An 11,506-nucleotide genomic window follows, 5' to 3' on the forward strand; every position below is an offset into this window, starting at 1 on the left:
AGTATAAACTCCTATTTTCGCTCTCCAAGCTCAATTAATGATACATGAAGGAGATGGGTATAAGTTCAAAATACAAGTTCAAGTCACTCTAATCCTTCAAATTCGTTCACTTGAATTAAAAGTTCAATATCTCCAAAATATGGCTATTTTTGTTAAGATTTTTGTTGGAGATGAAAGTACATGATGTTAGCTTTCCAACGAGTTGTCATAAGCCTTATTTGGTGAAGTAACGAAGGAGATATGATCATTTTAAGTTGAGCTGTCCATTTATATATTGCACCACCCTGAGCTTCACGAATCAAAAGCTCTCGAATTGAACCATTAGGAATACATAGTCGATTGCCTCTGAATAGATAATCGTCTTGAACAGTATATAACCCTGTTGGCTCAATAATCTCCTTAGCAAACTCTGGATCAGTTTTGTACAATTCCTTGATATGTTCAAATCCAAGCATTCTCTCATCCAACTCGATCAACAAAGTATGTCTTCGAGACAGCGCATCAGCAACAACATTAGAAGCTCCCGTCTTATAATTTGATGAGAAAGTAAAAGATTGTAGAAACCCACCCCATTTGGCATGTCATGGATTTAACTTTTGTTGCCCATGAATATGCTTCAATGCTTCATGATCCGAATGTAACACAAACGGTTTAGATCGCAAATAATGACCCCAATGATCCAATGCTCTCACAATTGCATAGAACTCCTTATCATAAGTTGAGTAATTTAATCGAGCACCACCCAACTTCTCACTAAAGTAACCATATAGGATATATGTTTATGTTTTGATGATGTCAAGAGTGCTTTATATTCTATATACTCGTTGCGCGTAATTGTTTGTTTAGTCTTTTAGATTGGACTTACTAATCGCAAGCATTAAAGAATTGTGATGAAAGTATACAAGAACATATTGTGATCAAGCCCTCAATCACGGATCAAGGTATTGCAAGTGTTGGAGGTGGTGTCCTCCAGTTAGTGCGAATAACGTCATTGCACGTACACTTGTACGGACAAGTGAGAGCTTGTTGGGGCTGGTGTCCTCTACAGTTAGTGCAATAACATTTAAATCTCTAAAAGGATCAAAGGGTATACTTTTGTATTATTATCAGTTGGTCCACGTTTATCAATAACGGTTGGCTTGCTAGATAAGTTTGACGTTATTGTCATACAGATGGCGGTGATCAACTGGTCCCTAAAAGTCACACCTATAGCATACGTTTGAGAGATGTGACAGTATGAAAATACAGTCATGTTGATGCCTTATATGACTAAGCAGTTAGTCGGAGTTATTGACTAATAATTAGTCAAACGGGATGTTGAGATAATTATTTAATACGGATTAAATAATACTGGCTAAGGTGAATTAAGCGGTTAATTCGTAAATTGAATATAAACGATTATATTTAATTAATGTATATTGAATTATTTAATTATACAATATTGTCATTGTCGGACAAGTATTAATATACCGACTGATTCATGTTACTAGTTGATATTTTAATATCTGATGACGGATGACGATTTATAATTAAAACCCGTCATATACTTTTAGCAAAACGAGTCGGACCACGAGTTTAATAAGGAGAGAGTGAAAGCCCACTCCCTCCTTTGGTCGACCGAAATGAACAAAAGGAGAGTGCTTCTCTCCTTTTGACCTAATCATCATCATTTGCACAAAAATTAGGGTTTTGGAGCATTTCTCTCTGAAATTCTAGATCTCACATCAGAAAACTCACAAAAGGCTCTCTCAATATTGCAAGGCAATTAGAGAGTAATTTCTAGCACAAGGGGCATAGTCTCAGACGATCTTGGGTGCAACAATTAGGAGGAAATCTACATTGATTTCTGTTCATTAGGCCGATTTGCACAGGACCCGAGGTTGATTCTTAATCTTTATCGTTTCTCTTGTATTTTAGTTTTATGACGATATTCACATGTTAAATTTGCGTTATAATCCTTAAAATTTAAGGGAATTTTACGGATATTTCCCTACAAGTGGTATCAGAGCGAGGCCACGTAAATTTTTTATTGTGTTTTTCATAAAACGATTTGAAACGATCATGTTTTTGCCTTGATAGCCGTGCCATGTTATACACGGCTGGTTTTTGCTCTTTGTAAACCGTGTCATGTATATACACGGATGAAACGTTTTGTCCATTGCATATTGTTATTTTACACGATCATTATAGCGATATGTTAATGTTTTGCAAATTGTTGATTTAATTTTATAAGAATTAGGTCAAAATTGCTATTGATTTTACTTTTTCAAATGTTTTCACGAGGGTTTTAAGTTTTCAGATATGTTTTGTTCTCGATCGAGCATGTTTCTACTCGATCGAGAGTTTTTCTGTCTTGTTTTTTACTCGATCGAGTCCTTGCAGTACTCGATCGAACACTTTTAAAACCCTGATTGCTCGATCGAGACCTCCTTGTACTCGATCGAATAGTCTTGCTGATTAATGTCCTCGATCGACCTCGAGTTCAGTCGATCGAGCACTTTCTCTTTGGCAATCCTCTCGATCGACTTGCAGTTTCAGTCGATCGAGCCATTTTCGTCTTTGGCAGCGTGTAAAATTTATTCTTATGTTTTAAATTTTCTTTTGGCCATAATTTGTACTTTATACGGATATAGTACACTCGCTTGATAGTGAAACGGTTCACTCACGTACCATATAGTTATTTTAAATCTTATTTAAAGTAACGGATTGTAATGGATTAAAATTAAGTTGATAGAAGCGGTTTTGTCACATAATTTTAATCATTAAAGGTGGTTTGGATAAATTTAACATAATTACAGAATTATGTCACGAATAAATTTTATTTTAGTTGATGCATTTTATTTATCGTTATTTTGAATGCCTTGAATGTTTTATTACGTATATAATTTTTACAAACAGTTGTAACTTAGTGTGGCCTTAGTAGAACGTGTTACCGTAATGATGGAACACGGTCTTGGTTGTATTTTGAGATCTCGTATCTCCATTTTGATTTTTTCCTTGTAATTACAGTTTTAATTTAGAATGTAAATAGGTTTATTTTTGTAAATTTTAATTGTAATTTTGAGAAGACCAAAGATGGAGATCGGATGCTCACTCCCGCTGCATGGACAAAGATGGAACATCAAGACAAGCTTCTCGGGTCCAACGGTGGATTCCAAAGTTGTATTATGTTCTTTTTACTAAGATAGGCCACACTAGGACTTTTATTTACGTTTTGCATTCTTTTATTTTTTATTGTAACGATAATTTGCATCATATTCCGCCTAAAACCAAACCACCTAATATTTGCATGAAAACTGACTCATATAGAGGTCACGCGTTAGTTTTCTATGACATTCTTATGTCACACGATCTTTTTTTTAAGCCATCACCTAAGTTAATTCATTCACGTAATGCTAGTTATTCGTTCACTTAAAATGAATTAAAACTAAGTTGATGGGATCTTCCTCGTATAACCAAAAATTGAGAATAGTCTTTATAGGTCAAACTCCAATGAATCCCTTCTTCGTCGGTAGGCATAATATGACCCCTTCTACGCCGGGTAAGTTGGAACTAATTGACTTATTTTATCTCAACACTATGGTCACTCGTACGATCCTGTGATTATGGTGGACTATAGATAGGATTTACGGAAATCTATCGACCAAGAGTTCTTACGGAAGAACTAGCTAAACAGTTGGCTTATCAATTTACGGAAATTGAGTCTTGGGATCACTTGTATAATTCTTGAGGGAGATCAATTATGCAAGTGCAATGAGTCTACACGTTAAAAAGAATTTTAAATAGACTTAAATCACCTCGATGAGTTGCTTATTTCGTTTTTTGTTCTTTTTCCTTTTTCAGTGTAGAACACGATCATTAAACTGCTAATAACAAAATGGCTGGCCGTGCTGACGACCCAATGCCAAGTGCCACATTGGACCGTGAGTCCTGGCTTCGGATCTTCATGAATCAGATGAATCGTCTACTCGATCAAGAATGATGGATCAAACATCGGGACCGGGAGGCAAAGATTACGGAATGCCGCCGCCGACGGAAGCTCAAATATCTAATAGAGCCCATCCCGCCAAACCCAGGTCCCACGGCTAGAGCTAACGAGATCGCCAAGTATAACGATTTCTGTATGGAAGCGGGTGCGATTAAAAACGTACTCATTTTTGCAATGGAACCCAATTTGCAGAAACGCTTCATAGCCCAAGGTGCAAACAATATTTTCACCACACTCACTAGGGAATTCTCGAAAGCACCGAGAATCGTGACCTATGAGCTTACCACTCGCTTCTTTGAGGCGAAACTCCAGAAGGGCCAACCGGTTAGCCCACACATTCTCAGCATGATTGAGAATGTCGAGAAACTGGAGACGCTTGATTGTAAAATCAGCGAGAACATTGTGATTGACCACATGCTTCATTCACTCCATGATGGTTTTGCGCTCTTTAGAGCCAATTACTATATGAATGATTTGAAGAAAAGTCCTCACGCACTACACTCCCTTCTCGTACAGACCGAGAAGGACATGAAGTTTAGTGGGAGCCTTAAACAGGATGTTCTCATTGTGTCAAACAAGGGCAAGGGTAAGGGCAAAGCTCAGGCAGACCTAGCAGTAGGTAAGGCGAAGTTTAAGAAGTCGGGATCAGGTAAGAGTGGGCCTGGTGAGTCGAGCACCTCATCAGGCGCGACAAAGAGCAAGAATGATAACATGGAATGCCATCATTGCCACAGGACTGGGCATTGGAGGCATACATGTCTTGTTTACCATAAGGACATAAAAGCAGGTCGCGTTAAACCTGTTGGTATGTTTTCTTCCTCTTCTACTTTTATTCATATGATTGAGATTAACCACACAAGTTACGGAACTTGGGTACTAGATACTGGTTGTGGTTCTCATCTCTGTAATCATGTGCAGGGGCTCCGGAACATCGAACCCCTCGTAAATGGTGAGGTGGACCTGCGTGTCGGGAATGGAGCACGAGTGGCTGCCGTCTCGAGGGGAACATACGTGATCCAGCTTCCTAGCGGATTTGAGTTATTTTTATATAACTGCTATTATGTACCCAGTCTTTCTAAAACATTATTTCAGTTTCTGCACTTGACAAACTTGGTTTTTCATTTGTAATAGAGAATAATAGCTGCATTTTCTCATTACACGATATGATTTATGGCAAGGCAGTCTCCATGAATAGAATTTATGTTTTAGATCAGACCACCGAAATATTGCACGTAATGAATAAAAAGTTAAAGGTTGGTGACAAATATCAAACTTATCTATGGCACTGCCGTATGGGACACATTAATGAGAAACGCGTTAAACAGCTCATACAGAATGGAGCTATCTCGGTCTTTGATTTTCAATCATTTGGCACGTGTGAATCATGTCTCATCGGTAAGATGACTCGAATTTCCTTCAAAGGTGTTGGAATGCGCGCTGCTGACCTATTAGGACGCATACATACGGATGTGTGTGGACCCATGTCAATCACCGCACGAGAAGGCTATAGGTATTTCATCACTTTCACAGACGATTTAAGTAGATATGGCTATGTCTACTTAATGAAGCATAAAAGTGAGTCCTTTGAGAAATTCAAAGAATACCAGAATCGGGTACAGAACCAACTGGGTAGAAAGATTAAAACACTACGTTCAGATCGTGGTGGCGAGTATCTTTCTCACGAGTTTGATCAACACCTTAAAGACTGTGGGATTGCCTTACAGTTAACTCCACCTGGAACACCTCAGCTGAATGGTGTGTCCGAACGGAGAAATCGAACACTATTTGATATGGGTCGATCCATGATGAGTCACACGGTATTACCTGATTCATTATGGGGTTATGCTCTTCGTCACCGCTTCTAATACTTAACCAAGTCCGTCTAAAGCTGTTGACAAGACTCCATATGAACTATGGAAGGGAACAGTCCCTAACTTATCCTTTATACGGGTTTGGGGCTGCGAGGCTTATGTCAAGTGGAGACACGAGGATAAGCTCGGCCCGCGATCGGTCAAGACATACTTTATAGGTTATCCTAAAGGAACATTTGGTCATTACTTCTATTCGCCAACCGAACAACGTGTTTTTGTTGCGGCTAGTGCGACATTCTTAGAGAAGGAGTTTCTCGAGAATGCGAAGAGTAATAGAACCTTCGACCTGTCGGAGATTCCAGAACCAAATACCGAGCAACCATTGGAGGAACCAGTTCCTTCAATCCCGGTTGCGGTGAATATTCCTGAGGAATCTAGGAGGTCGGGAAGAGTCTCTATTTCCCCGGACAGATACATTGGTATGGTCGAGGAACATGACATAGATGACACTTTACTCTTAACGAGTAGTGAACACGCAACTGTAAAGATGCCATGACTAGTTCCGACTCAAAGCTATGGCTTGAGGCCATGAAATCCGAGGTGGACTCCATTTATGGACTTAAGCAAGCTTCTAGGAGTTGGAATCATCGTTTCGACCAAGTGATAAAAGACAATGGATTTACTCGATCAGTCGAGGAACCATGTCTATATATCAAGTCGAGTGGGAGAAAGATTGTCTTCCTAATATTGTATGTTGACGACATACTCCTGATTGGGAATGACATACCTCTCTTAACTTCGGTAAAAGTATGGTTGAAAAACCATTTCCAGATGAAAGATCTGGGTGAGGCACAAAGAATTTTGGGCATCCGTATCTATCGAGATAGATCACGTCGGACGTTATCTCTCAGTCAAGAGTCTTATATAGACAAGATACTAGAGAGATTCAGCATGACTAACTCCAAAAGGGGGTTTCTTCCTATGGCTCCAGGGGTGCATTTGAGCAAGTCTCAGGCACCAGAGACACCGGAAGAGAAAGAGCGCATGACACGGATTCCTTATGCCTCGGCTATAGGATCAATCATGTATGCCATGATATACACACGTCCCGACGTGGCATATGCATTGAGTATGACAAGTCGATTCCAACAGCATCCAGGTGAATCACATTGGATGGCTGTCAAGAACATTCTTAAGTACCTATGGAGGACTAAAGATTGGGTATTGACTTATGGAGGCGAACAAAAGCTATGCGCAACCGGTTACGCAGATGCTAGCTTCCAAACGGATCGAGATGACTCGAAATCTCGGTCTGGATTCGTTTTTACTCTTAATGGCGCTGCAGTCAGCTGGAAGAGTTCCAAACAAAGTGTTACAGCAGATTCTACGACTGAGTCTGAGTACTATGTCGCGTCTAGACATGTACAACGGAAAGCTCATCTAATCCGAGATTACGTGGAGCAAAAGGAAGTAGTGATAGAAAAGATTGCTACAGATGATAATATAGCAAATCCTCTCACTAAACCATTACGACAAGATAAGCATGAAGGGCATGTTAATTCCATGGGAATTAAACGTGTTCCTGAGTTGTAGTACTCTTTTATGGATTAAATTCATTTTCTTGTGTACTCTATACGACATCATCGTTTTGATATTTACATATTTTGTTTTTCATGTGGAATTGTACGACAATTTTGAACACCACAAAGTGAACTGAACAAACATTATATTTTTGGTCCTTAATTGCCCACATGAGCTGATAACTCTGGCAATTATTTTGTGACGTTGGTTGATGGTGGGTTCAACGAGCCATAAGTCAACCGGTTGACTGACCAATCACAGAGGCGAGTTATACGGATATCTCGTAGGACACAATTGTGACATCGACGTGGAGTCCTAAATGTTTTATAACATTCGGTGTCAGGTCGTGGATAGGACCTCCATGGTGATCCTAAGAGTCGATTCTTTTGACTATCGACTGTCTCTTGAGACAACGGCAGATTTTGGGTGACTTTGGTTTCTTTCTCACGGTCATCCATGTAACACCCGCGAATTTCCCATTTTGACATTTAAAATTTATTTAGCCGTTTAATCACCTTATTTTATATTTTTAAATTATTTAATTTAATTAATTCCTTTCAAGCACGATTTTAATGAAAAGAATATTTTTAAAGTACGTATTATTAAATTATATTTCGGGACATAATTTATATGAGAATAAATGTATACGTATTTTGGTCGGATAATAATAGTGACGGTAATAATAATAACTTCCATCTCAATTTCCGTCTAGCTATAGACCGTCACATTTCTACTGGTGAGACTAACCTTTCTCGACCTACCCTATTTTGACAACACGAATTGGGTTTAGAAAAAAGTCATCGAGTTAACCATTTTGAATTTATTTTGCTAAATGAACAAATTTCGTTAAAATCCGCTAATTTAGTAAAATCGCTAATAATTTCGTTTCAAGCCGATTTCTTATTATTTCCGTTAGCTGGCTGAGTTTATTTTATTTTCACTCATTAAATTTATTTGTTATTGATTCCGTTTTATTACTGAAACTTTTACTAAAACCGATTTTATTAACTCGAGACGGTTTTAAAAACTAGCGAAATTTCTTAACGATGAAGAAACGTACGTATAATAAATAGCTAGCTAGCTAGCTGCTCCCTCATTTTCTCACGCACCCCCTTCTTATCCCTTCTTTCCTCTTCTTCTTTTGTCTTTCCTGCGTGAAACAAGAGCAACAACAACGAAACACAAGCAGCTCCGTACCGCCATTTTTCGTCCCTTCAAAACCAAGATCTCTCCCTTATTTCTCAACCAAACTCCATTATTTTTGTACCATTAGCTTCCTCGTCCTTTCCTCGTTCTTTTAAGGTAAGAAATCTTCTATTTTGTAGAAGTTCGAAAATACCGTCTTAAATGACAACTCGATTTCTTATCTTAATTAACTCGTTTTTCCTCCTTTTTAGTTGAAGACTGAAGAAAGGCTCGTGCTTTGGACGTTTTTACTCGGGAATTCGAGAGTTAAAGGTAACGGTGATAGGTTACTCGAATTATTTATAATACTAGCTATTATATTTCCTATTGTTAAGTTAAATAGTTGTGAGACGGGTTAAAAATAGCTGCTTTGGTTAGCACGAGAGTTTGGGATATTAGCGAAGGATGGCCTAGTTGTGAGACAATTTGTATGTGGATTGATTTTGCAAGTGTAACGTAAGAAAACAAGAAAGGGGACTTTGGTAAATTTTACTACTAGAAAATGGTATACTTGTTTTTGGAATCCTTGTTAGAATTTGTCGATGGTTGACCAGACTTTTAATCGAAAGGGTATGATGAACTAGATTTTCGGATTGTAATTTAAGTATTGTATTTTCATTATCGTTCTCTTTGACCTTGACATGCGGGTGAGTAGCTTAGAGTTATACTCTAAATGTTGAGCAATTCCTTTAATGAAATATTTGACAATATCGATATTGAAATTGAGATGGAAATCTGGTTACTATGGAGTATTATATTATGAGACGGAGTAATGAGAGAGATGGGGTAGAGAGTTGAGATTGAATTAATTATTGGGACGAGAGTAACTATTATAAGGTTGGCCTAGAAGCGGCCTGGCCGTGGCCTGCTGTAGCCTGGCCGTGGCCTGTTGTAGCCTAACAGCAGCTGGCAGTGGCCTAGCTGTGGCCTGGCCGTGGCTTAGGCAGTGGCCTGGCCGTGGCCTAGGCAGTGGCCTGGCTAAGTCGCGAGTTTGGGCCGTATCTATAAATTGTTTTGACGCTAGTTTGGTTTATTTAAAATATAATTAAATTAATTTCCGTCTCATATTTTATATAACGATAATTCGTTAATATCGTCCTTTCACATAATTATTTTAGGTGGCTCATATGTGGTTGAAGATGAAGAGTAATTTTGGGTTTTAGAAGCTTTCTCAAGTTTATTGCTTGTCTCTTTGCTAGCTTAAGGTAACTATTCCGAGTTACTCGACGATTTAATGTCACATTATTAGTTAATGTTGTGCTTGTTGTTTGTTAAGTGTTTAGGTGATTGATAATGTGTTACTTTCGTTTTTCGAATGATAGAAATTGGAAATAGCATGAGAATAGTATTGCGATAAAATTTGTGATTTGGGCCAAAGTAGGCCAAGACTCTGAGCTGGGCCAGATTGACCGAACGAGTTTGGTCAAACTAGGTTTAAACCAGTCAGCCTCGATTTGACCGATGACCCATCGCGGGACTCGGGTCGAGGGTTTGTCTTTGAGGTGAGATTGGTTGTTATTGGAAGTTTTATGTTATGCCTTGATATTTGTAATTATCATTTCACATGTTGGTTGTTGGATGCTTTGGATACCTTATGCTTGAGTCTTCTTGCCTTGTTGCCATTTTAGCTTGTTCTCATGAATTATGAGATTAACGGTTAGCTGGAATTTGGATTATTATTGATATTGGAGATATTGTTGGATTGTCAGCTGAATATGCTCTTGCGTAACCTTTCATATACTAGGGTGTGTATGATCATATGAGTGTGCAAGTTTGGACTCTTTGCCTCTCTTATGGTTAATTGGGTGTCCTACTTGTCTTGTGTGGTGTGGGCTAAAGTATTCAAGCTGGGACCTAGATTGGTTTTATTTAGGTCCTAGGTGAGTATTTCGACCTTCATCATAGATAGGCCATTATAGTCTTTGACGAGTGTATGTTTGCAGCTTAATAGCCTTTGTGTTCCTGGCTTGGTGGGTTTATATCCAAGCTGGGGCATGACCTTTCTGCCTATTTTGTGAGGAGATGGTCAGCTTAAGTACTAGCCAACCCTTTGGTGGACTCCTTAGGGTACTCATGTGGTTTTATCATGAGTCTTGGGTGCGGTGGTTTTATCCGCATTTCTCTAGGTCTCATGAGTCTAGGATTAGGTTGAGTCGTATCTTGGCCATGTTTTAAATGTAACCTCTGAGCCAAGATACTAGGTATTTTGGCCATGTTTTATTCATATTAACCTCTGAGCCAAAATACTAGCTTCCCTACCTCGTGGTATAGACTCGAGTTACAAAGTGACTATTGACTGTACTAGTAACTTATGCCTGTCTCTAGATATATTGTCCTTTCTTGTTTGATGATTCTATGAATCATAGAAGGTGAGATGCAAGCCGGCTATGGTTGATAGAGTTTGGATTCCTGGATATTATGTGATTCACATGATAGTGTAGTATGAGTCGGTCTAGTATTCACAGGCTAGGACTATGTGTGGTTATATTGTTGTTCACATGATAAGCACGATTTTCTAGCATCTATATGCTAAGGCTATGTGTTATTCATATTCATATTCTTATGTTTACATGTTATATTAATTATGACATTTCGTGGCTGGGAGAACTCGGAGTTACTCCCCACTGACTGTGGCTTTCGTATTTGTATAAAATGCGAATGACAGGTAGGTGATGCATATATGGGGTACATGGACGAGCTAGCGAGCAAAGTAACCTTGGGACCTAGATTGGTTTTATTTTATTGTGACCCTTAAACACTTTTTATGTCACATACATTTTAGGGACATATGTCTCCCTTTCTCATATTTGGGTTGTATAACTTTGTTTCGCGACTTTAGCGATGTTTCACTCATGAGATTTATTTTCGACCTTGCATGTTTGACACCTTCCCATTTGGATATTTTTATAACAGGTTCAGGTTTCGTTTCAGGTTATGGTTT

The 11,506-nt window shown here is 38.6% G+C and overlaps 1 long non-coding RNA gene across 1 annotated transcript; it reads left to right on the top strand.

The window, feature by feature from the left end:
- Nucleotides 1-8,618: 8,618 nt before the first annotated feature.
- Nucleotides 8,619-11,293, top strand: LOC141652303 (uncharacterized). Its single transcript, XR_012547121.1, has 4 exons — nt 8,619-8,682; nt 8,778-8,838; nt 9,684-9,770; nt 11,231-11,293. It is a non-coding gene; the product is annotated as an uncharacterized LOC141652303 (long non-coding RNA).
- Nucleotides 11,294-11,506: the final 213 nt, after the last annotated feature.

This window comes from Silene latifolia, chromosome 4 (genome assembly GCF_048544455.1).
Source record: "Silene latifolia isolate original U9 population chromosome 4, ASM4854445v1, whole genome shotgun sequence".
Classification (NCBI taxonomy): domain Eukaryota; kingdom Viridiplantae; phylum Streptophyta; class Magnoliopsida; order Caryophyllales; family Caryophyllaceae; genus Silene; species Silene latifolia.